Here is a 22,727-nt window from a genome sequence, read left to right on the forward strand (position 1 = left end):
AAATCTTACCTGTCTCATACACTTGCACCAGGTATCACACTCCATGCTCCCAGAATTTATGGAGAACCACATAATTATCAGTATACAGCATGTACTGTGAAGATTTACAAAAACTCTACAGCGAAACCATTATTAAAGTTATCAAGAAAAAAAAGTCTTCTCCTACAAAATTTCTTTTGCTACAGCTGTTCTTTTTTGTATCTCCTCTTCCCTTTTTCGGTATCTTTTCCTCAATACCCTAACATTCACTGGAACAAATCTTGCATATCCCTGCCTTGTGATTTATCATTTCATCAATTCCTTGATTCCCCACTTGAACTCATACCATATTTCCTTTGACACTACCACTTCTGTGACTTTCTTCCAACAGCTTCTAAAACAACAGTCCCTTATAAAGAACTACTCCACTGTATCTTAACCACGCTAGAATTAAAATTTCTTAATATATATTTAATAAGTAAATAGAAAAACTACTCATTTGAGTTTTGGCATTATTGTTCTTAAAGAAACTGAATTCAAAATAAAAAGAAGGCATTTGTTAGCTCCACAGGCCCTCTTATAACAAATATTAGGGAGCTGAGACAAAAGACAGGGTCCGGGGACAGTCAGAGAGAATCAACGATGAAAGGAGTTTCATTTTATATGATTTCTAGGGAAATCTGAAAATAACTGTATTTTTATGTAGCTTCCTTTAAAATGTGCATAACTGGCATCACATTTATCTAAAGATTCTTAGTTGCTGACATACTGTCCTCCCAGATTTTTTTAAAGCAGCTTTTTTCTCCTGGAGAATCTAGGAATAGCCTCTTTTCACACTGAAAACAAAGACTAAGTTTTATGTCTCTCAATCCATCTTTTCTTGAATAAAGAATTCACTTGACACTTGCAAAATAGAAGTTTTTGTTTTAGAGCTTTAATAATGAATGTTTTCCAAACCCAGACTGCTGAACTGAGCCCAAGATAAGATACCCAAATTCTATTATGAACTAGTCTGCCCCCACTGTAAAACCACAAATAAGTTACTTACCTGCTCTGTACCTCTCTTTTCCATCTGCAGAATGGAAATGAAAACTCCTATTCTTTCTATTTGTCAGGGGATGTGTGAATTAAATGGACAAAATCTGAAGTGTTGCAAATTATACAGAACTTCTCATAGATAAAATACAGATGAAATTACAGTACTTTGTGTTATTAAAACAATTAAATATTATAAAACATCTGAAATACAATGTTAAAGAGCTCTATAGAGTTTTTTTTCATTTCTTCATAAAAATGTAACCTCTAAGATAGGTCTCAGTTAAAATGTTTCCCACTATGGCCACAAGAGGTCCCTTTCCTAGCAATTCAAATCACGTCAGATTTGATGAGCAGAGGCCCCACGATCCCCTGTATTTGTATCAGTTGGCTGAGAAAAAATACAGATCACCTATGTCACATTTCCATAGCTAACTATAGGGTAGCAAACAAAACCAGAGAAATCTGGCTTTCTCTGGGTGATCACTGAAGCATGCTGAACACTAAATAGTTCCTGTAAACGACACAGCTACTGCATTTTGCACCCTGGCCCCCTTCCAGGTTTTCACAGTAATTCCTTCTTGTAACCTTGCCCAGTCTTGTTCAGTATTTATTCTCCTTCCCTATTTACTTGTTTCCTTTCTGTATACTTTTCAAACTTTAAAATTTTGGCTCACATTCCTCTTGCAAGCAAACAAAGGTTAGGGGTAAAGGAGCTGGAAAAAAAAGAGAGAAGAGAGAGAATAAATCAGGGCAGTTGTAGCAATCCTCCTGAGGTAATCAAAAGTATGTATGTCTTTGGCCCCAGACAAAGTCACTCCACCATATGTACTGAGAAGTCCCTTGATGTGGATCCCTATGTTAGAAGCCAGCTAGAACATCAGAGGCACAGAAGGGAAGCCTCCAAAAAGAAAATAATTCTACCTCTATCAGAAGCCCCTCTTGGAAAATAAGCCCTCCAGGAAACAATCAGTTCTTCAATCAGAATAGAATACCTTTTCTCCTTTTCACTAAAATACCTTAAAGAATGAATATAGCTTTTGCATGAACTTTGAGTCCACTTTATTCTATACATAATACCTCAAAATATTTCAGGCAATTTCAGGTTGGGGCTTCAAAAAAATATGTGACTTTCTGAACAGCTATAACACCTTTTCAAGATCAGATTTAAAGCTAAGAATAATTTGTGATAATTAAAATTATCTTATCCCAAAAATATGTGATAAATAATGTTGGCACTTTGTTGGTGTTTTAGGTGAAACTAAATGAATCTGTTCCTATTTCAAAGGTCTTATATACTGCAGCAAAAGATCCTTCCCCCTCTCTTCCCACCTACCCTGTTATTAGCTACTAACCAACTCTCCTGCCTCGCAAAGAAAAACAGAAGCCACATGGGAAGATGCCCCATGCCTTCTCATTATCAAATCTATAAAACCACCAGCCCTGAGCCCCACCTTCTCTGGTTTCCTTCCTATTATAATGCAAATAGTACCCTTGCTCCTACCAGCAGCTAATCTCTCCTCTTCTGCTCTGGATTCCTTCTTCTCCCCCTTCTCAAGGACTCTGCTCCTTCCTTATCACTTCATGAACCACATTATCACCCTTTCTGCAATGATCAGCACAAAAATATGCCACAAGACCTCTAACTTTAAAATATCCAACAAACAAAAGCATTAGCTTCACCCTACATTTCCTCCCAGTTCTCTGCTACCTTCATCACAATACTTCCCAAATAAGCTTCTCACCATCCCTACATCTTCAACCATCATTCATTCCACAACCCATTTCTGTCTCCTTCACTGCCATAAAGGCCATTTTTAGGTCTACCACCAACTTCTGTGTGGTCAAATGCACACTGTCACCTCAGGGGATATCTCATCCAACCCTATGAATTTAAAGGAGATCCATAATAAAATGTTAAATGGGATTTTTCCTGCTTTGCAGAACTGGCAACTAAGCTCAAAATAAAAGAAAATTAAGCCATCTGTATACACTGCATGCATGCTAAGGAATTTCCAGTATTTAAAGATAGACACCTCATTCAGGGCTTACTAAGAAGCATTTAAAAAAGAGCTACATGCTCCTCCTCTCCTGTTCCCTTTCCTAGCCCTAACACTACATGAAAAGTTAGGGGACTTGAAATATCAAAGGAACAAGGCCAACTAAATCTCTCTTCTTGAAGATACCAGAGCAGAAGTGGTGAAAAAAAATCAATCTTGCCCCTTTCCATTTCCAAGTCCCTTGAGAAGACATCTGGTCAGTGCTGGAGGAAAAAGAGGAGATAGGATTTAAACTGGAATAAAATGGAAGTTTTAAAATAGACTAAGTAGGGGCACCTGGTGGCTCAGTTGGTTGAGTGTCCAACTTCAGCTCAGGTCATGATCTCGTGGTCTGTGAGTTCGAGCCCCACGCTGGGCTCTGTGCTGACAGCTCGAAGCCTGGAACCTGCCTCAGATTCTGTGTCTCCCTCTCTCTCTGCCCTCCCCCGCTCATGCTCTGTCTCTCTCTGTCAAAAATAAATAAACATTTAAAAAAAATTTTAAGAGACTAAGTAGCCTTTAAAACATTTCACTAAGTGGCAGGAAAATTATGGAGCTGACCCAATATGTCATTAAAGAATGAGAAAGGGAGACGCAATAGAGCAAAGGTAAATGCAGAGACTGGACAAGGCGATTGCTCACTGAATACACCAATCATACATCCATATGCTAACAAATTCCAAATTTGTATATCCTCAACCCAGACCTCCCTCGTGAGCCCCAGAGGTATACATCCAACTGCCTTCTTCATTTAGATAGCTAATAGACCTTTCAAACTTATCATGACCCAAAAAAAGAGCTCCCGATTATGCCTCCCAAATATACTTCTGTCATTCATATTCTAGTAATTGGTATCATCGCCTCATTGCTTAAGCCAAAACCTAGGAATCTTCCTTCATTCATTCTTTTCCCTCAAAATCATCAAGAATTTCCATTAATCCTACTTTGAAAAGTTATCTTTTATACATCCACTTCTATCTCCTCTGCCCAACTATTTTGAGGCATCTACAATCTATTCTCCACATAGCTTCTAAATGATGTTTTAGAACATAGCTTAGCTCATGCCATTCTCCTGCTTAATATCATCCAATGCCTTGTTAGTCATAGCAAAAAAATCCAAATTCTTTAACAAATCTACAAGGCCCTCTGTGTTATGGCTCCTGTAAACCTCTTCCATTTTCACTCATAGCACTCTCCCCTCCAGTTCACAGACTTGAATTATATTTTCTACTCATAAAATACCCAAGCTTATTCTCAGGACTGTTGCACTTACCATCCCTCTGCCTGAAATCATTTCCTCCCAGCTATTTATATGTCTGGCTAATTTTCATCCTTCGCCTTCTCATAGAGGTATTACCTGATTACCTTACCTTACTGCCCCCAGTCACTTACTACAACCTTCAATATTTATTTGTTTGTTTACTTATGTTGTCTCCACCAGGGGAATGAATGTTAGGGGCAGCAATATAGTCCATTAACAGTATGGCATATGCAAATTAACTATAATACAAAGTAAAGCATCAATAGCTGAGGGATTTCAAAGGAGGGAGAGATAAGGAGAAGAGGATAATCCAGGAAATTTTCCTGGAAGGAGTTATATTTGCCTTGATGCAGAAATGAATGATATCAACAAAATAAGAGAATGGTGTTCTTTTAATTTTATTTATCAAATATCCTTCAAATCCATTGCCTCTCCATCTTTACAGCTACTACCCTGCCCTGATACCAACATAAGTTATATCTTGTTTGTTATCTTTATATATTATATTTACCACCAAATTTCTTCTGCATTTTGCTTTGTGTAAACTCAAATATAGCATTTAAATGTTAGTCAAAGTGTATTTAATGTTAAAATCAAATATCTCAATTTAACTATTTCATAACTCCTGAAATTGACACTTTACCTTTATTGCCTTGGTGTTAGCAAAAATGAATGTTTTTCTCATTAATTTTTCTCATTTAATTTTCTCAGAGTGCCATGCCTCAACTTTGACAGCCCATCTTGCTGTTAGTCAATAGTCTTAACAAGCACAGTAATTATAGTCAATCATGTCTGCTTTAGTTCATTGATTACTCTGTTACTTCTTTTTCAACTTGTTAATGAAAATTCCCAGCACAGACCTTCTTGGTGACATTTCTTTTATTAATTAACCACCTTATCAGTCCCTCGCATATATTAATAAACCACAGCTTCTAGTATTGATGGTTCTAAAAACAACTTGCTCTTGCAGCTTTGAAAATTATTTTTAAAGGTACAGAATATCTAGAATGAAATCAACACTTACTGTCATTTAACCTATCTTTTTATTTCAAATTATGTAAATAAGAGATGTGTACTATGTTATTTATAAAGGATTACTATACTTTATTTTTATTTGCTACAGCTCTTAAAGTGTTAAAGAAATTGTCTTATCTTTCAGAATGTAACCTCAAAAGCTACTAGTAAATAATATAAACAACACAGTAACGTATCATCTTAACCTAGAGGCACTTAACAAGGGATGCAGAAATACTGATATCATTTATTTTTTTGAAGTTTATTTATTTACTTTGAGACAGAGAGAGAGCAAGCAAACAGGAGGGGCAGAAAAAGAAGGAGAGAGAGAATCCCAAGCAGGCTCCCAAGCATGTAGAGTATCATGTCATCTGCGAAGAGTGAAAGTCTAACTTTTTCTTTGCCAATTTGGATAACTTTTATTTCGTTTTGTTGTCTGATTGTTCAGGTTAGGACTTCCAACATGCTCATAATCAGGGAAATACAAATCAAAGCCACAATGAGATACCACCTCACACCAGTCAGAATGGCTAAAATTAACAACTCAGGAAACAGCAGATGTTGGCGAGGATGTGGAGAAAGGGGAACCCTACTGCACTGTTGGTGGGAATGCAAACTGGTGCAGCCACTCTGGAAAAGTGTGGAGGTTCCTAAAAAAATTAAAAATAGAACTACCCTACGGCCCAGCAATTATACTACTACGAATTTATCCAAAGGATACAAAAGTGCTGATTCGAAGGGGCACATGCACCCCACTATCAACAATAGCCAAATTATGGCAAGAGCCCAAATGTCCATCAACTGATGAATAGATTAAGGAGATATGATATATATATAGATAGATAGATAGATAGATAGATAGATAGATATAGATATAGATATAGATATAGATATAGATAGATATAGATATAGATACATACATACACACATATGTGTGTATACATATATGTATATGTATATACATGTATACATATATATAGATACATACATATATGTACACACACACACACACACACACACACACACACACACACTAGAATACTACTCAGCAATGGAAAAGAATGAAATCTTGCCATTTGCAAAAACATGGATGTAACTGGAGGGTATTATGCTAAGTGAAATAAGTCAGTCAGAGAAAGACAGATATCATATGATTTCACTCATACGTGGAATTTGAGAAATTTAACAGATGAACATAGGTGAAGGAAGGAAAAATAACATAAAAACAGAGAGGGAACCAAACCATAAGAGACTCTTAAATATAGAGAACAAATTAAGGGTTGATGGGGGTGGGGGTGAAAGGGTGGGTTAAATGGGTGATGGGTATTAAGGAGGGTACTTGTTGGGATGAGCACCAGGTGTTATGAAGTGATGAATCACTGGGTTCTACTCCTGAAGAGAAGACTACATTGTATGTTAACTAACTTGAAAATAAAAAAAAATTATTTTCCAATGTCCTTTTTTAACATCCTAAAATGAAATTCATAGTTACTAACTATACATTATCTATACCGAGTCTTTAAAAACATATTTTATATGTTTACAGGGTTTCCTGGGTGGCTCAGTTGGTTAAACATCCAACTTGTGCTCAGGTCATGATCTCACAACTCATGGGTTTGAGCCCAATATTGGGCTCACTGCTGTCAGTGCACAGCCCTCTTTGGATCCTCTGTCCCCTTCTCTCTCTGCCCCTCCCCTGCTCACACTCTCTCTCAAAAATAAAAACATTAAAAAAATAAAAACATATTTTCTATATAAATGTCATTTAAATAACAATTGTGTGTAGTTACATAAATTATACATTTGCATTTCATTACACAAATGCTCAGGCACACTCATACTGGAACACATAATAAGAGGCACTTTTCCCCTTAAGCACAGAAGCACTGTGAATGTGATAGCTACAAATGTAAATTGATAAGGATGTGTTGTACTGGCAATTCAAATATCACCAGCAGCTTTGCAACAATGACAAGATTTTTCTGAAATAAGAAATAACTCCTCATATAATATAGAACAAAAGAACAATCTTCCTTTGATATACTCAAGTGTACTCCTAGAAAAGTATATTAATAAAACTGTGCAGAAAAAAAAACTTAGTGTTTATAAGTTAAACGAGAGTTAAGTTCTAAGCTTAGAAAATTATAAACAGCACCTACAGTGGGATATCTGAAACCTGCTTGGTATGCGGGATAATTCATTTTAGAGAAGAGTTCCACACATTTCAAAACCGCTAAGCTTCTTTGGCCTATACCAATTAAATGCCAGATGTGCCCCACAACTACTGTGACAACCAAAACTGCCTGCCCCGGAAAGAAGAGGAAAAGGGGTGACTTGAGAATCACTGCTGTAAACACTGTATGTTTACAAGAGCCCCAAGGCTGAAATGAAGAAGATGATAGATAACTGATTGATTGATTGATTGATTAAGGAAAATAAATCATGTAAAAAGAACCCCTAATTAATGTGGTATAGCACAATCTAGAATGGACTACTGCAGTCCCAAACATGGCTTTAGAAGAATAATTCTGATTTCTAGAAAATGTATTAAAAACAGCTATGGCAATTGCCTGAAGGAGAGGACAGAATGGGCAGTACCCACAGGACCAGATCTTATCCTATAAGTTAGAGAGTGAGGTTTCTGTGAAAAGAATGGATATTTCCATTGTTATTTATACTGGAAAAAAAACTGATTCCAGAATAGAAATGAAAACTGGAAAGCTAGTTTTTAGCTGAAATGCAGGGAATGTGACTTTCTCTGTAAAGTCCATTGTTTGGGAGACTAGACTCCAGACAGAAAGGAAAAGCCAGACGGTATCCCACAGTGAAAAGGCAAGCTGACATTTTCATAATAGTGGTAGAAAGTTAAAGAAACACTTTCTAAGGATGCCTTAAACCCACAACTATATGGTCAACTAATCTTCAACAAAGCAGGATAGAATATCCAACATGTAAAAGAACGTCTCTTCAACAAATAGTGCTGGGGAAACTGTACAACAACATGTAGAAGAATGAAATTGGACCACTTTCTTACACCACACACAAAAATAAATTCAAAATGGATGAAAGACCTAAATGTGAGACAGGAAACCATCAAAATCCTAGAGAAGAACACAGGCAGCAACCTTTCTGACCTCAGCTGGAGCAACTTGTTACTAGACACATCTGTGAAGGCAAGTGAAACAAAAGCAAAAAATGAACTATTGGGACCTCACCAAGATAAAAATCTTGTGTACAGTGAAGGAAATAACAAAACTAAAAGGCAACAAATGGAATGGGAGAATATATTTGCAAATAACATATCTGGCAAAGGGTTAGTATCCAAAATCTATAAAGAACTTATGAAACTCAACACCCAAAAAACAAATAATCCAGTGAAGAAATGGGCAGAAGACATGAATAGACATTTTTCCAAAGAAGACATCCAGATGAATAACAGACACATGAAAAGATGCTCAACATCACGCATCATTGGGGAAACACAAATCAAAACCATAAGATACCACCACACAATTGTCAGAATGGCTAAAATGTTGGCAAGGATGCAGAGAAAGGGGAACACTCTTGCACTGTTGGTGGGAATGTAAACTGGTGCAGCTATTCTGGAAAACAGTATGGAAATTCCTCAAAAAGTTAAAAATAGAACTATCCTATCAGCCAGCAATTGCACTACCAGGTATTTGCTCAAAAAATACAAAAATACAGATTTGAAGGGGTACATGCCCCAATGTTTATAGCAGAACTATTAACAATAGCCAAACTATGGAAAAAGCTCAAGTGTCCATTGACTGATAAATGGATAAAGAGGTGGTACACACACACAAACACACACACACACACACACACACACAATGGAATAGTACTCGGCCATCAAAAAGAATGAAATCTTGCCATTAGCAATGATGTGGATGGAGCTAGAGTGTATTATGCTAAGCAAAGTAGGTCAGCCAGAGAAAGACAAATAAATGATTTCACTCATATGTGGAATTTAAGAAATAAAACAGATGAACATAAGGAAGCAGGAGAAAAAAGAGAGAGAGGAAAACAAACCATACAAGACTCTTAATGATAGAGAACAAACTGAAAGTTGATAGAGGGAGTTGGACAGGGGGATGGGTGATAGGCATTGTGATGAGCACTGGGTGTTTTATGTAAGTGATGAATCATGGAATTCTACTGCTGAAACCAATATTGCACTGTATGTTAACTAACTAGAATTTAAATAAAATTTTGAAAAACTAATTTAAATTAAATTAAATTAAATTAGAAAGACAGACAGAAAGAAAAAAAGGCCTTGAAAATGGCCCAGAACTTGGACCAGGAGATGCTGAGCATAGCTGCAGTAATTATTTATGTGTATATATTTTTACTGTAATTATCATACGTGTTATCTTTTCTTTATCCTACCTCTTTCTGTTAAACTCTGGTTAAAATCCTGTGCTATGGAAAATTAAGAAAAGCACCTGTTTTCTGATTCAGATGGAATAATGACCTAAAGAAGAAGAGGAAAAGCAATAGTGTAACAGGATGACAAAGTATCCAAAAGAGAAAAACATGATGGGCCTCTTCCTAAACACAATCAAGAGAGCTCTGATGACTCTGATATAACCAAGAAACACTTTAAGGGGCTGATTTCTGGCATGAAGACAATGGGGACTTAGGGCACCTGGCTAGTTCAGTCAGGAAAGCATGCAACTCTTGATCTCAGGGTTATGAGTTTGAGCCCCACAGTGGGTACAGAGATTACTTAAAAATAAAATCCTAAAAAGAGAGAGAGACCATGCAGACTTTAGCTACTGAAATCTAGATATTTAAAAGAATATGTGACCTTATTTTATAAAACATGGTGTTGATGTTCAGACATTTGAGCAATATATAGTGAAGTCTTCAATTAATGGTAGTAACCTTTAATCATGTTAACTACTTAGTGAATGGTATATAGTTCACGTTGTACTTTAGACAAGCTCTATCTCAACTTTAGCAGTGAGCAAGTGCAAGAAAGAGAAGGGACCAAGCAACAATAAGGAGCCAAGCAAGAATAAGGCTAGAGGAACTGACCAAATGACCCAGAGACCTGGATAGCAGCCCAATTGAAGTGGCTTGGGTGTTAGGAGGATGCAGCAAACTTGTATTTAATTAGGACCTGTTACCGGGGTCCCTAGGTGGCTCAGTCAGTTAAGCATCTGACTTCAGCTCAGGTCATGATCTTGCAGTTTGCGAGTTCAAGCCCCACATCAGGCTCTGTGCTGACAGCTGGAGCCTGGAGCCTGCTTCAAATTCTGTGTCTTCCTCTCTCTCTCTGCCCCTCCCTTGCTTGCTTGCTCTCTCTCTCAAAAATAAGTAAACATTAAAATTTTTTTTTAATTTTTTAATTAGTACCTGTTACAATGGCCAAGAACCAACAACCTAGTAAGGGGGGCACTGCCGCAGAAGTCTCCTGCCAGCAGTATCACTCTATGTTAGATGGTAGTGATGCCCTATTTCAGGTGGTTCATCTGGAAACTGCTAAACATTAGGCAGGGAGTTAGAACCCCCAGCCAAGTGCAGAGTAGAAACTTAGTCACCTAGATTGAACAAACACAGTGGAGAGTTAGAAGGATGGCTGTGATTCAATGGGCACATCAGATATGGGACTAAAACTCCAGATTCCATCTACAAGGTGGATTTGCTTGGGAACTGGGTCTGACTGAGGCTGCAGACTGCAAGCATTAGAATCTACACAAGTTGAAAAGTTTGAGGGAGGCATTCTTTACATAATGCAGGTTTAGTTTTTCTCAAGTAAATGCTTATCATGTCCTGAGTTGTTAGAACACTTTTAATATATTCTTAAGAGCAGGTACCTTAACTGACTGCGATGAGTCAGCTAGATGAGCAGAACCTTTACTATATGGCCCCTGGATATGAATGATCCTTGTCTGGGTGTGCTATTCCTTTCAATTATACAAACAAAAGAGTTTAGTGTTTTATTATTAGAATTCATGTTATCAAATATATTAACACTTACCATGTGCAAACCAAGAATTTCTGTCTCAGAAATTATGCAACAGTAGCTAAGCATTCGAGATTTTAAGGTACTTATTAAAGGACTTAATTAGTACCACGGATTCAGTAGCTTAAAAACTAGACCATGACTCACAGACCCTTTCTAATTCTGATTGCTAGCTGTGAATTTAAATAAGTTAAAACTTCTATTAACAATCTTAATTGTTTCCTCTTGTTCTTATACAAAATTAATATTTTATCTCAGAAACTAGGACAAACATTAAGAACCAAATTTTTAAAATTCAGTACTAGGGTTTACATCTAGCAGAATTTCACAGGATCTCAGACTATTCACTATTTTGGGAAATGTTCAGAGAAAAAGTGACAAGAAAGGTGAGTAATAGATAAAAGAGGTTATGAGAGGATTCTTTTCTAGTAAGACTAGACCAGTTCTAGTTTTTGTTCCTCTTTTTCTAAAGAAGATGAGGCAAAGCATGAATCTTATCATGTAGTTTTTGCTATCTTCCTTGCTCTCCTTGAATTTTTACAGATACCTAAAGGCAATCAAATACACAAATAATTCATAGCTACCAACCTCAATGGGGGAAATAACATAAGCATGATATCCTAGAAGAAACTCAAGGAGAGAGGTTTAGAAATGTAGCTTTGAGACTATATTGATATTTTTTCTTTATTCCATTACAAAATGGAAAGAAACCACAGCAAAGACCTACAATTAAGTATTAGAAGCCCTATAACTTCCAGAAAGTTCTCTCAAAGAAATAAAAAATAATTAATGCTAAATTTCGTCAGAGTTGTTTTATATCATCCCTTACCCTGTATAAAAGACCTATAAAGACCTTTTAAAGCACTTCATGGTTTCACAAATTAAGCTTATATTTTCACATTTCTAATATTAAATATTCATTAAATGAATCAATATATTTGCTCACGTCTTTTCAATGTTTATGAACTTGATTAAAATCCTTTCTATAGAATTTTAAACTGCATAACCCAGAGTTTTACTTGAGGAAGAAGAAAAAGAAGGGAGAGAAACAATTACATTTGCCTCCAAAATTCTTAAACAGTTAATCTCACAAGTCCTATGATCCTAAATAGTAGCTTCATTGTGAATAAATGCTTTTTAGTCTACCTTTTAAAACATTATAAACCAAGTATCACTGTATCAGATACTTCTGGTGCTCTGCCCACACAAGCTTAGCTTCATCTGATTCCGATCACACTGGTAGAAGATAGTTCCTGGCGGGCCACAACACCCTCACGTTGTCAGTGTCACACCTCACATCTTTCATTGGCTGCCCCAGTGCCACGCACAGCCCACTCCGTATGTGCATGTCCATATAAATGTGATGATACGCACAGCCCACTCCGTATGTGCATGTCCATATAAATTCAGGAGAGTGAGTGCTCAGGATTAACCCACAACCAGCAGGGGGCCAGGAACAACTGGTATACAAATGCTCCTTCCAGTTGACCCCTATGTAGAGAATTCTAAGGGGCATCAAGCCCCAACTGGGCACAACAAAGCAGGTTCATCCTACATTATCCTTTCCTCTTTTCCTCACTCTGCTTAGTCCTTCATCCCTACTCTCTGGTGTTACCACCCAAATAAACAACCTAGACACAAGTCCCTGTCTTTTTGCTCTTGGAGAGAATCCAAGCCATGACCATTTATACTAGGAGTGGGCCTAGAAAGCAGGCCCTTAGGATGGTACTCTTGAACTCGATCACTCATTGGCCAAGCCTCCGTTTTTCAGCTTCCTTCTTCCATACTCCCATTTTTAGAGGTACCTGGTACCTTTTCCAGGTTTTATGCCACAAATCACCAAATCCCAAGGCTATTCCTAATCCTATGGCATAAATCAGCTGCTTCCACTATGGTCAGCCCTTATCCAAGTACAGGAAGTCAACTTTTAGCAATTAGAAAAATCTTTTAATAGTAAGGTTTGAGAAAGTTTCCAACTACATATTACAGTAGAACCTAGGATTGCAAGTAACTTGTTCTGTGAGTGGTTCCACAGGACAAGCAAACATTTCTTTTTTTTAAATTTTTTTTTAACATTTATTCATTTTTGAGAGACAGAGAGAGACAGAGCATGAGCAGGGAAGGGGCAGAGAGAGGGAGACACAGAATCCAAAACAAGCTCCTGGCTCTGAGCTGTCAGCACAGAGCCCGACACGGGGCTCGAACTGACAAACTGTGAGATCCTGACCTGAGCCGAAGTCAGACGTTCAACCGACTGAGCCACCCAGGTGCCCCAATAAGCAAACATTTCTAATAAATTTTAACTTGATAAACGAGTAATAGTGACACCAAATGTCACATGACCAAACTGAGCCAATGGTTCTTCTCTCTCTCCCTTGCTGCAGGATTGTAGGTGATCGTCTCCCATGCTCAGATGTTCAGTCTCAGGCCGCAGTGTTTGGCAAAAATCAGTGATTTTCCAGAATGTTGGAAGATGCTCACAACTGGCACTAGTGTATTTTTTGTCACTGCAAAGCACCTATGGACACTCTTTTGCTTTTCCATACAAGAGTAAGCTTAGGAATGCTTTGCTTCATTCTAGGTCAGGCTGCCTGCTGATAGAGACCCTTTCCTCTGCTGCCTTATTGCCAGTTACATCAAATACAGTATATGACAAGAGTTTATTAATACTGTATTGTAGTCAACATCCGTGCAAGCATATACAATGGCCCCCATGCAGAAAAAGGTTGAAAAGAAAGGCGGTAAGAAGGACATGATTATGGTGGAAGTTAAGAAGGAAATCATCGAGAAGTACAAACAAGGTATGCAAGTGGCCAAAATTGCAAGATTTTATAAGAAGTCTACATCTGCATCTCATCTGTAGAGGAGGAAGAGAAAAAAATGAGGAATCCCTCACTTCAAATGAGATTAGGGAGATGTGTAAAATGTGGGGAACAGAGCAACATTTTGTAGAAAAGCACCACCCAAACAGGCTGTAGCAGTGCATAGACGAATCTGTGTAACAACAATGCAATGTCACATTTCTGCGAAATCCTCAAAAGGAAGCAAAAGCAAGTATCATTGCGTAGGTTCCTTGTTAAAGTTGCATGAAAAGAAAAAGATTCCACTGAGCCAATAGACAGCATTTCACTAATGATCCCATTAGTGAAAGTCATCCTGCACAATAACCCTCCTCTCTCTTGTCTCCCTCATACCAGCCATGAAGGTTTTCAAAGGTAAGTGCAGGTTAATTTGTTCATTTTTCTTTATATTTTATATTTTCTTTATTATTTTGTGTTATATTACAGTATTGTAATCACTTTTATATGAATATTTTTGGGTTTTGGAACGAATCATCTGAGTTTCCATTATTTCTTATGGGGAAATTCTCTTTGATATACAAGAGCTTCAATTACAAGCATGTTTCCAGAACGAATTATGCTCTCAAACCAAGGTTTTACTATATATTGCAGTCTGCTGGGGCTCAGGTGAAAACTCTATAAACACAAAGAGTTAATACATATTAATCACATTCTATTTTTTATAAAATTGCATCATTTGTACTCCCACTACAATCTATTTTCAACTTTTTACTTTCTCAGGGCACATACTATTTGATGAGACAATGGATTTACAGTCTCTGCCTGAGTCATTTAACTATATACTCACTTAATAGAAATATTAATTTATTTTATTGCTTTTATATAAGATCTGTCTGTCTAATATACTCTAAGGAAAAGACACTTTTATTTCTCCCAGTGTTATCATTTGTCACACATCAGAGTCCCCTGACTAAAACCAGAACAGAAAACAATGACGGTTAACATTCTAACAGAGCCACGATAACAAAGTGGGGGAGAAAAGGATGGAGATGGGAGATGGGGATAGAGATGGGAGATGGAGATCAGGGATGGAGATGGGACATGGGACATGGAGATGATAGAAATGGAGATGGAGAGGCAGGTAGAGATGATAGAGATAGAGATGATGGAGATGGAGATGATAGAGAAGGCAAGGAGAAGAACTTGCTCCAAAACCAATGTTAGAGATTGGTTCTAGGAGCAAAAGGCTCAAGAAAATTAAACTCTGCCCCATGCCACTCCTAACTCCCAAAAATCTAGAAATGTTTAGGTTTTGTGCACTTTACTCAACAATGAGTAGAATTATTCTTAGAAGCTCTAAAGCAAGCAGAATCACTGTCAGAAATTCTGTAAGGCTCCCAATTCCTTTTTGACTTCAGGAAGAGATTCATGTTTAACTATTCCCTCTCCTCACCTATCCAGTCAGTCACAAAATCCTACAATTCTAACTTCTCTCTTTCTCCATCCCCATTGTCCTAAATCAGAACCTTATCCATGGCCATCTGAACTACTGAAATAGCTTTACAAATGATTTCTCAAGTGTTAGTATTCTCAATATCACTACCTCCACCACACCACAACTCCACCAATCCATTCACCACATTTATTATCACAAAGTTCTTTCTAAAATACAGTCTGATTACTTCACTATCCTGCATACAAAGTCTTCAGGAGGTTCCCAGAATAAAACACAAACCCATGAATTTGGAATTCAAAGTCTTTTATCAATCTGGGTTTTCCCTATCTTTCCAAATACCAATCTCTAATTCAAAGCATGCAAATATACTGAGGACAAGAGATTTTATTTCTCTGAGTGGTTATCTTTTAGGGGTAATAGCATAAAGACAGAGTATTTGCCAGTTTCTATGCTCTTTTTTTCCAATAAGCTTCCCCTAAAATACCTTCCAACTAATCCATAAGACTGTCCATTTTCCCACACCCTACTCAATCCCCTTCGTTATCAAACTTTTTATTTCTGCCAGTCTGATTGATGCAAAGTGGTCTCCCTTAAAAAAGTAAACTTTGTATTTCTTTAATTATGAGTAACATTAGGATTGTCTCATTTGTATGCAAGCCATCTCTATTATTATTTCCCATACATGGCCTGTTGTTCTCTGTTATTTTTCCACAGGCTGCTTTCATTTTAACTGTAAGCCCTTTATTTGTGAAGGAAATTAGTTCATCTCATACAGATGTTGTCAATCTTTTCCTGTCAATCTATCACCCATTCCTTGATTTTGCCTAGGGTGTTTCTTACTAAGAAACTTACAATTTCCATGCAGTCAAATATACGAATCCTTATCCCTACTGGATCTGGGGTTTGTATCTTATCTGAATAACATTCCCAACTCCAAGATGATGAAGATGATGATAAGGATGACAATGTGAACTATCTAATCATCTAGAACTTCTAATTTCTGAATGTGTATATCTTCTAGCATTTCTAGTTTGGGATGTTTAAATTTTATCCATCTACAATTGATTCTTATGAATTTGATTCACTCAACCTTCAGAACCCAATTCTTCTTCCTCCAAACATATATAGCTAAGTGTCCCAACATAATTTTCTAAACAATTTTTATTTTCCTCACTAATTTTAAGATATTTTCTAAGTTTATTTATTTATTTTGAGAGACAGAGACAGTGCAAGTGAAGGAAGCGCAGAGAGAGAAGGAGAGAGAGAATCCCAAGCAGGCTTCGCACTGTAAGCACGGAGCCCGACATGGAGCTCCAACTCATGAAACCATGAGATCACAGCCTGAGCCAAAACCAAGAGTCAGATGCTTAACCAACTGAGCCACCTAGGTGCCCCTTCCCCACTAATTTTAAATGCATTCTATTGTACACTCATTTCTCATATATAGAGAGGTTTATTTAGGGGGTTTCTATTCTGTTGATTTATAAGGCAGTACTAAACTTTTTCAAATACAAATCAATAGGTCTATAAAGGCTCTTTTTATACCCCCCCCCCATTTCAATATCTGTCAAGACTAGTCATTCATTATTACTCTTCTTTTTCACAATTTTTATCAACCAGTCACAAATACTTATTTTTCATGTAACTTTAGAATCAGCCTATCCAGCTCCCTAAAAATCCTATTAATACTTCAAGTTTTCACTAAATATATGAAACAATTAAAGAAAAACTGAACTTCGTAGGAACAAGAACTTCCTATTTATTCAAGTTGTCTTTCATTCACATCAGTAGAGCTTTAAAGTTTTCTTCCTATGTGTGTTCTACATTTCTCATTAAATTCATTCCAATACATTTTCCCTTTTGTTACTAGTATAGGTTCAATTTTGGTTGTTCTTGCTTTTACGCTCAGGTAAAAGATTGAATAAATTAAGTACCATCAGTTTATGGCAATTATCACTACTGATCTGTGCACAGCCCCTCTCTTGTTACTTTCTTTTATACCTTGAGTCCCTTCTCTTTCTCCACATCCTCAGAGGCAACTATTCCAATAAACCCAAAGTATATCTTTGTGTTTGTATTTGTTCTTGAAAATGTGTATTGTTTTGTATCAATATATTTTAATTCACATAAATGGTATTGGTGTCCTATATCTCATTTCATTTTTTCACTCAGCCCCATAATTGTATAATTCACTCATGTATATATGTTTTTCACTTCTTTTTTTTTTTTATTTTTTTTTCAACGTTTTTTATTTATTTTTGGGACAGAGAGAGACAGAGCATGAACGGGGGAGGGGCAGAGAGAGAGGGAGACACAGAATCGGAAACAGGCTCCAGGCTCCGAGCCATCAGCCCAGAGCCTGACGCGGGGCTCGAACTCACGGACCGCGAGATCGTGACCTGGCTGAAGTCGGACGCTTAACCGACTGCGCCACCCAGGCGCCCCTATGTTTTTCACTTCTAATTACTGTATAAATCTCCATGCTGTATGGCGATTTCTGCCATATTTAAACTAGTTTCACCATAACAGACACCTAGCCTGCTTTCAACTCCGCTACCATAAAAAAAAAATCACAACAAATACTCCTGTGGTAATAGGATAAAGTTATATACTAAAACAAATCCAAACTTTCAGTGCTTAATAAGTAGGTATATTTCTTGCTCAGATAACAGTCCAATACAGGTGTTCCTGGGAGGTGAATATCTATCCTTCATGTGGTGGTACAGAGAGATTACATAATTTGCCCAGGATCACACAGTAAACATTACAGCCAAAATTCAAATCTAAGTTGTCTCATTCCAGAATCTGTGCTTTTATTGTTTTTTAATGTTTTGTTTTATTTTTGAGAAAGAGAGGGCACAAGTGAGACAGGGACAGAGAAAGAGGCAGGTACAGAGGATCCCAAGCAGGCTCTGCACTGACAGCAGAGAGCCTGATGAAGGGCTTGAACCCACATACTGGGAGATTATGACCTGAGCCAAAGTAGGACACTGAACAGACTGAGCCACCCAGGTGCCCCAGAGAATCTGTGCTTTTAATCACCCTGCTACGCATATCTCTTCATGGACATGTGTAAGAATTTGTAGTGCTATCTTTATTATATATTAAGATCTCATATTGTGCTGGATATTAAACTATTGTCCCTCAGATCCAAATCTACTGCTACTATATTTTGCTTTGTGATACCAGAGCTGGAACTCAGCAAAGTATTCTCCTTTGCAGCTGGCTTACTATTGGGTTCTTCCAAGGACACTGGAAGGCAAGAGAGTAAATAGAATTCTCTTCCTCCCATTTCCTTGCTATTCATACAGCTCAGCCCAGCAATGGTTCCTCATCCCATCAGCAACAGCTCTTCCAGTGTCAGCTCCTTTATACTCCCAGAGGTGACCTCATCCTGGCAGTACTCTCCCTTCAGATGACTGAGTCCTAGCTCCACCAGGACCTGCTCCATGTTTGAGGATTATAAGAACTCCAACCTCTTCTTCTTTGTTCTCCCAAGGGTGTTTCTTCTTCTGGTTTCCTCTTGTTTTTAGCCCTCCAACACAATGTAGCCATTTCCCAACAGTGAATTATTTTTATTGAACCTCCTAGTATGGTTTCTGATTTCTTGACTAGACTCTGACTGATGTACATATGCAGTCGATTCTTGTTAATTATGCAATAAAGTCACCACAAACACTGAATTAGCAATACTGAACCATTGATCCTAGGAGAAATATAGTTCCTGTGAATCTGTGGTCACAGTATTTCCAGTACAATCAATACTTAACCTCGTTTTGTGCGTGTTTCTGTTTAAAGATACCGTATTTAATATATATTGTTAATTATGAACACTTAACTCTCAGCTGACAACACTATATAACTCATGTCTGAAGAAATTATCTGACACAAACATTTTTTTTTCCATAAAGCACATTTACAGCCTCCTTGTGCTTAAGAACACTAGACAGCACTTCAACACTTTGCACTGGGGCCATTTTAAACAGTGAAATCACCATCAAAATACACAAAAATGCAGATAACTTGGCTCTACATAGACTGAAAATAGGACACATTTATAGTATGAGCACTGAAACAAGAAGAGCATTGCCTTGCTCAGCTGGGAATGTGCTCCTGCTCAGCAAGCAACTCAAATTCTTCTAATTATGTGCATGTTGGGAAGTGACTGCAAAAGCACCGTGAATACTGATTTAGGTTTAGAAACAAATTTTAGCAAGTAGATGAATTCGCAAATATGGAATCTGTAAACAGTGAGAATCAGCTAATGTACATGGCCTGTCTCCAAAATCTCTCATCTGGTTAACTGGTCTATGTACAATATTAAGGCTTTTTAATATGTCTTAATATCTCATATGATAAATCCTCACTGCTTGCTTTTTTTTAAAGGCTGACTTAGCCCTCAAAGCTTATCAAACTCCTCAAAAAATACAACTATAATTTAAATTGGAATTGCAATTAATTTGTACATTCACTAAGGAAGAACTGACATACATTTATTAAGTTGTCCCATCCAATATGGGATATCCCACCATTCATTCAGCTAATCTTGTTTTAGCATTTCAAAGTTTTTGCCATAGAGATTTTGTGTATTTTAGACACCTTGGAGATATTTTTATATTGTTAATGAATTTTTAAATTATATTTGCTAGTTGGTTTGATGAGTGTAAAGAAATGCTATTAATTTTTGTAAGCTGATCTCATATCTGGTAATCTTGCAGAATTCTCCTTTGCTTTACATTTCTCAGTTGATTCCTATGTCGTCTACAAAGGACAACAGTACCCCTCCCTTTCTCTCAGACATACTAGCCTGGACCACCCCGCTGAACTTGTTTCCTTTCTTCAAAACCAAAGCAAACATTACTTCCTTTGACAAGTCTTACCGAATTGCCTGCCTTCATACACAATCATCAACCAGCCTTCCTCACTCTCCACCTAAGTTGAATGCCAAGTTAAATGTGCCACCCACATGCTTCTACAGCACTTTCTACATGCCTCTACTCAGAACACTGCATTGAAATTGCTTGTTTATGTATTTCTCCACAAAAGAATAAACTCTACCATATCTTACTCATGCTTATACACCTAGCACCAAGCATGGTACCCAGCACATAATATTCATCCAACAAGGGGTTAAGTGAATAAACTGAGTAGGCCAAAATGTTGCCCACTTCTCAGCACATGAAGAGAACAAATCAGTATTAATATAATCACTTCTATGAGTAATTCATGTTAAGAGGTTTCTCAAATTCCATATATACAGGCACAAAATTCCCAAAATTGTGCAAAATGAAAATAAAATCCAATCATGCGTCCTTTTTTTAATTAGTATTTTGAGTTATGATGCTTAAGAACTAAGCAAGTTCACAGATTACAAGAAAAATATTAATGAGTGTACAATTGATAGTACATTAGAATACACTTTGCCCCACAAATTTCTAGGAAGTGTGTAATATTATAAAAACAGTGAAAGCACAAGTACTCTACAAAAGACAACTTCCTCTGAGAAACAGAATTTTCATTTCTAAAAAAAGACTTAAATATGAATCTGAAATAATGCCTTCTTAAAATATTTTTTCCAGGGGCAACTGGATAGCTCAGGAAGTTAATCTTGATCTTGGCACAGGTCATAATCTCATGGTTCATGGGATCAAGCCCCATGTGGGGCTTTGCGCTGACAGTGCATGTGGAGCCTCATTGGGATTCTCTCTCTCTCCCTCTTCCTCTCTCTCTCTGCCCCTCCCTTGTGCACACTTTCTCTCTCTCACACAAAGTATATAAACTTTGAAAAAAATTTTCCATTAACAATTTAAATTTCTTCATTTTAAAGTTTAAATTTAACTGTAGGATAAAGTAAAGCCAACTTTCCATTAACACGAAATATAAATAAAGCTTTACTAGTCACAAAAATTACAAGCTAAAACCAGGAATCTCAGCAACTGTACAAAAACAGTTCTAGAATTAAACAAACACTAACAGTATCTGTTATAGTAACAGCAAGCATTAGACTTTGGCTCAGGTCATGATCTCACGGCTTATGAGTTCAAGTCCCATGACAGGCTCTGTGCTGACAGCTCAGAGCCTGGAACCTGCTTCAGATTCTGTGTCTCCCTCTCTCTCTGCCCCTCTTTGCTTGTGCTCTGTAACTCTCTCTAAAAAATAAATAAACATTAAAAAGAAATTTTAATAGTAATAGCTAATAGTACTGAGGATTATATCTAAAGGACTAGCATAGTGTCTAACACAATAAATTTATATAGAATGTAATGCTCACATTATAAATAAGATACTATTAGACTATTAGATGAGAAAACCTAAGCTCAAAGGAATTTGCCAAATACACAAGTCTAGTAAATGAAGATGTGGTTTATCTGACTCTATAGATCCTCTATTAACCACTAAGCTCAAGTAAACAAGCACCTGTATCCTGAGAGTAAAAGCAAGGGCTCATCAGTCCCAAAATATCTTCTTCAACTGCTTATCATAGTCTCCAAATTCCAGCCTTTAAAGGCTTCAAGATAGAACCTGTGAAAGACTGAAAATATTTAAAGAAGTGAGTCAAAAAGGACTAGACCAGAGAATGAGACACAGAGCACCCAGAGGGCAATAAACGGAGATGATGAGGATGCATGAAATGAAAAGTACAAAATTCTAATAAATTAACATGTTTAAGCACCCACTACTGCCTGCTTTACAGTTTTACAAAATTCATCTATACCTCTTTGGCAATATGAGAGGATATTAGTTAAGTATATACAAAGATAACAAGGCAAAAAAAACTGTTCCCTCATCCTTGCTTCTAAAAAGAGAAATTTTCATAATATAAATGTGGAAAATAAGAAGATGAAATTCTAAAAAATTAAGCAGTCTTTCAATTTTATGTTTGCTAAGTATTTTTAACAACATGGACAATCCTTTTTCCATAATGTTAGGTCCAAAAAAAGACCAAAGTTTAAAATTGTATAGATATTTTCTAAAATTTTCAAAAGTATGCATAGAAAAAGGCTTGAAAGAAATATTGAGAGAAGATAAGTTTTAAAAACAAAACAATATTCTTTAATTTTTACCTTTACATCAGAATTTCTAGGCCAATAATCTGTCAAATGCAATTTTGGCAAAAAACACTAGAGGACACCCTATCGGTACCTAACATAGT

At 36.9% G+C, this 22,727-nt stretch overlaps 1 protein-coding gene across 1 annotated transcript in view; it reads right to left on the reverse strand.

The window, feature by feature from the left end:
• Positions 1-22,727, reverse strand: part of CTNNA3 (catenin alpha 3) — a 1,799,646-nt gene that overhangs the window by 1,745,604 nt on the left and 31,315 nt on the right. The gene's annotated exons all lie outside the window — the stretch shown is intronic.

Source organism: Panthera pardus, unplaced genomic scaffold (assembly GCF_024362965.1).
Source record: "Panthera pardus isolate Hobbes unplaced genomic scaffold, ASM2436296v1 HiC_scaffold_22, whole genome shotgun sequence".
Classification (NCBI taxonomy): Eukaryota; Metazoa; Chordata; class Mammalia; order Carnivora; family Felidae; genus Panthera; species Panthera pardus.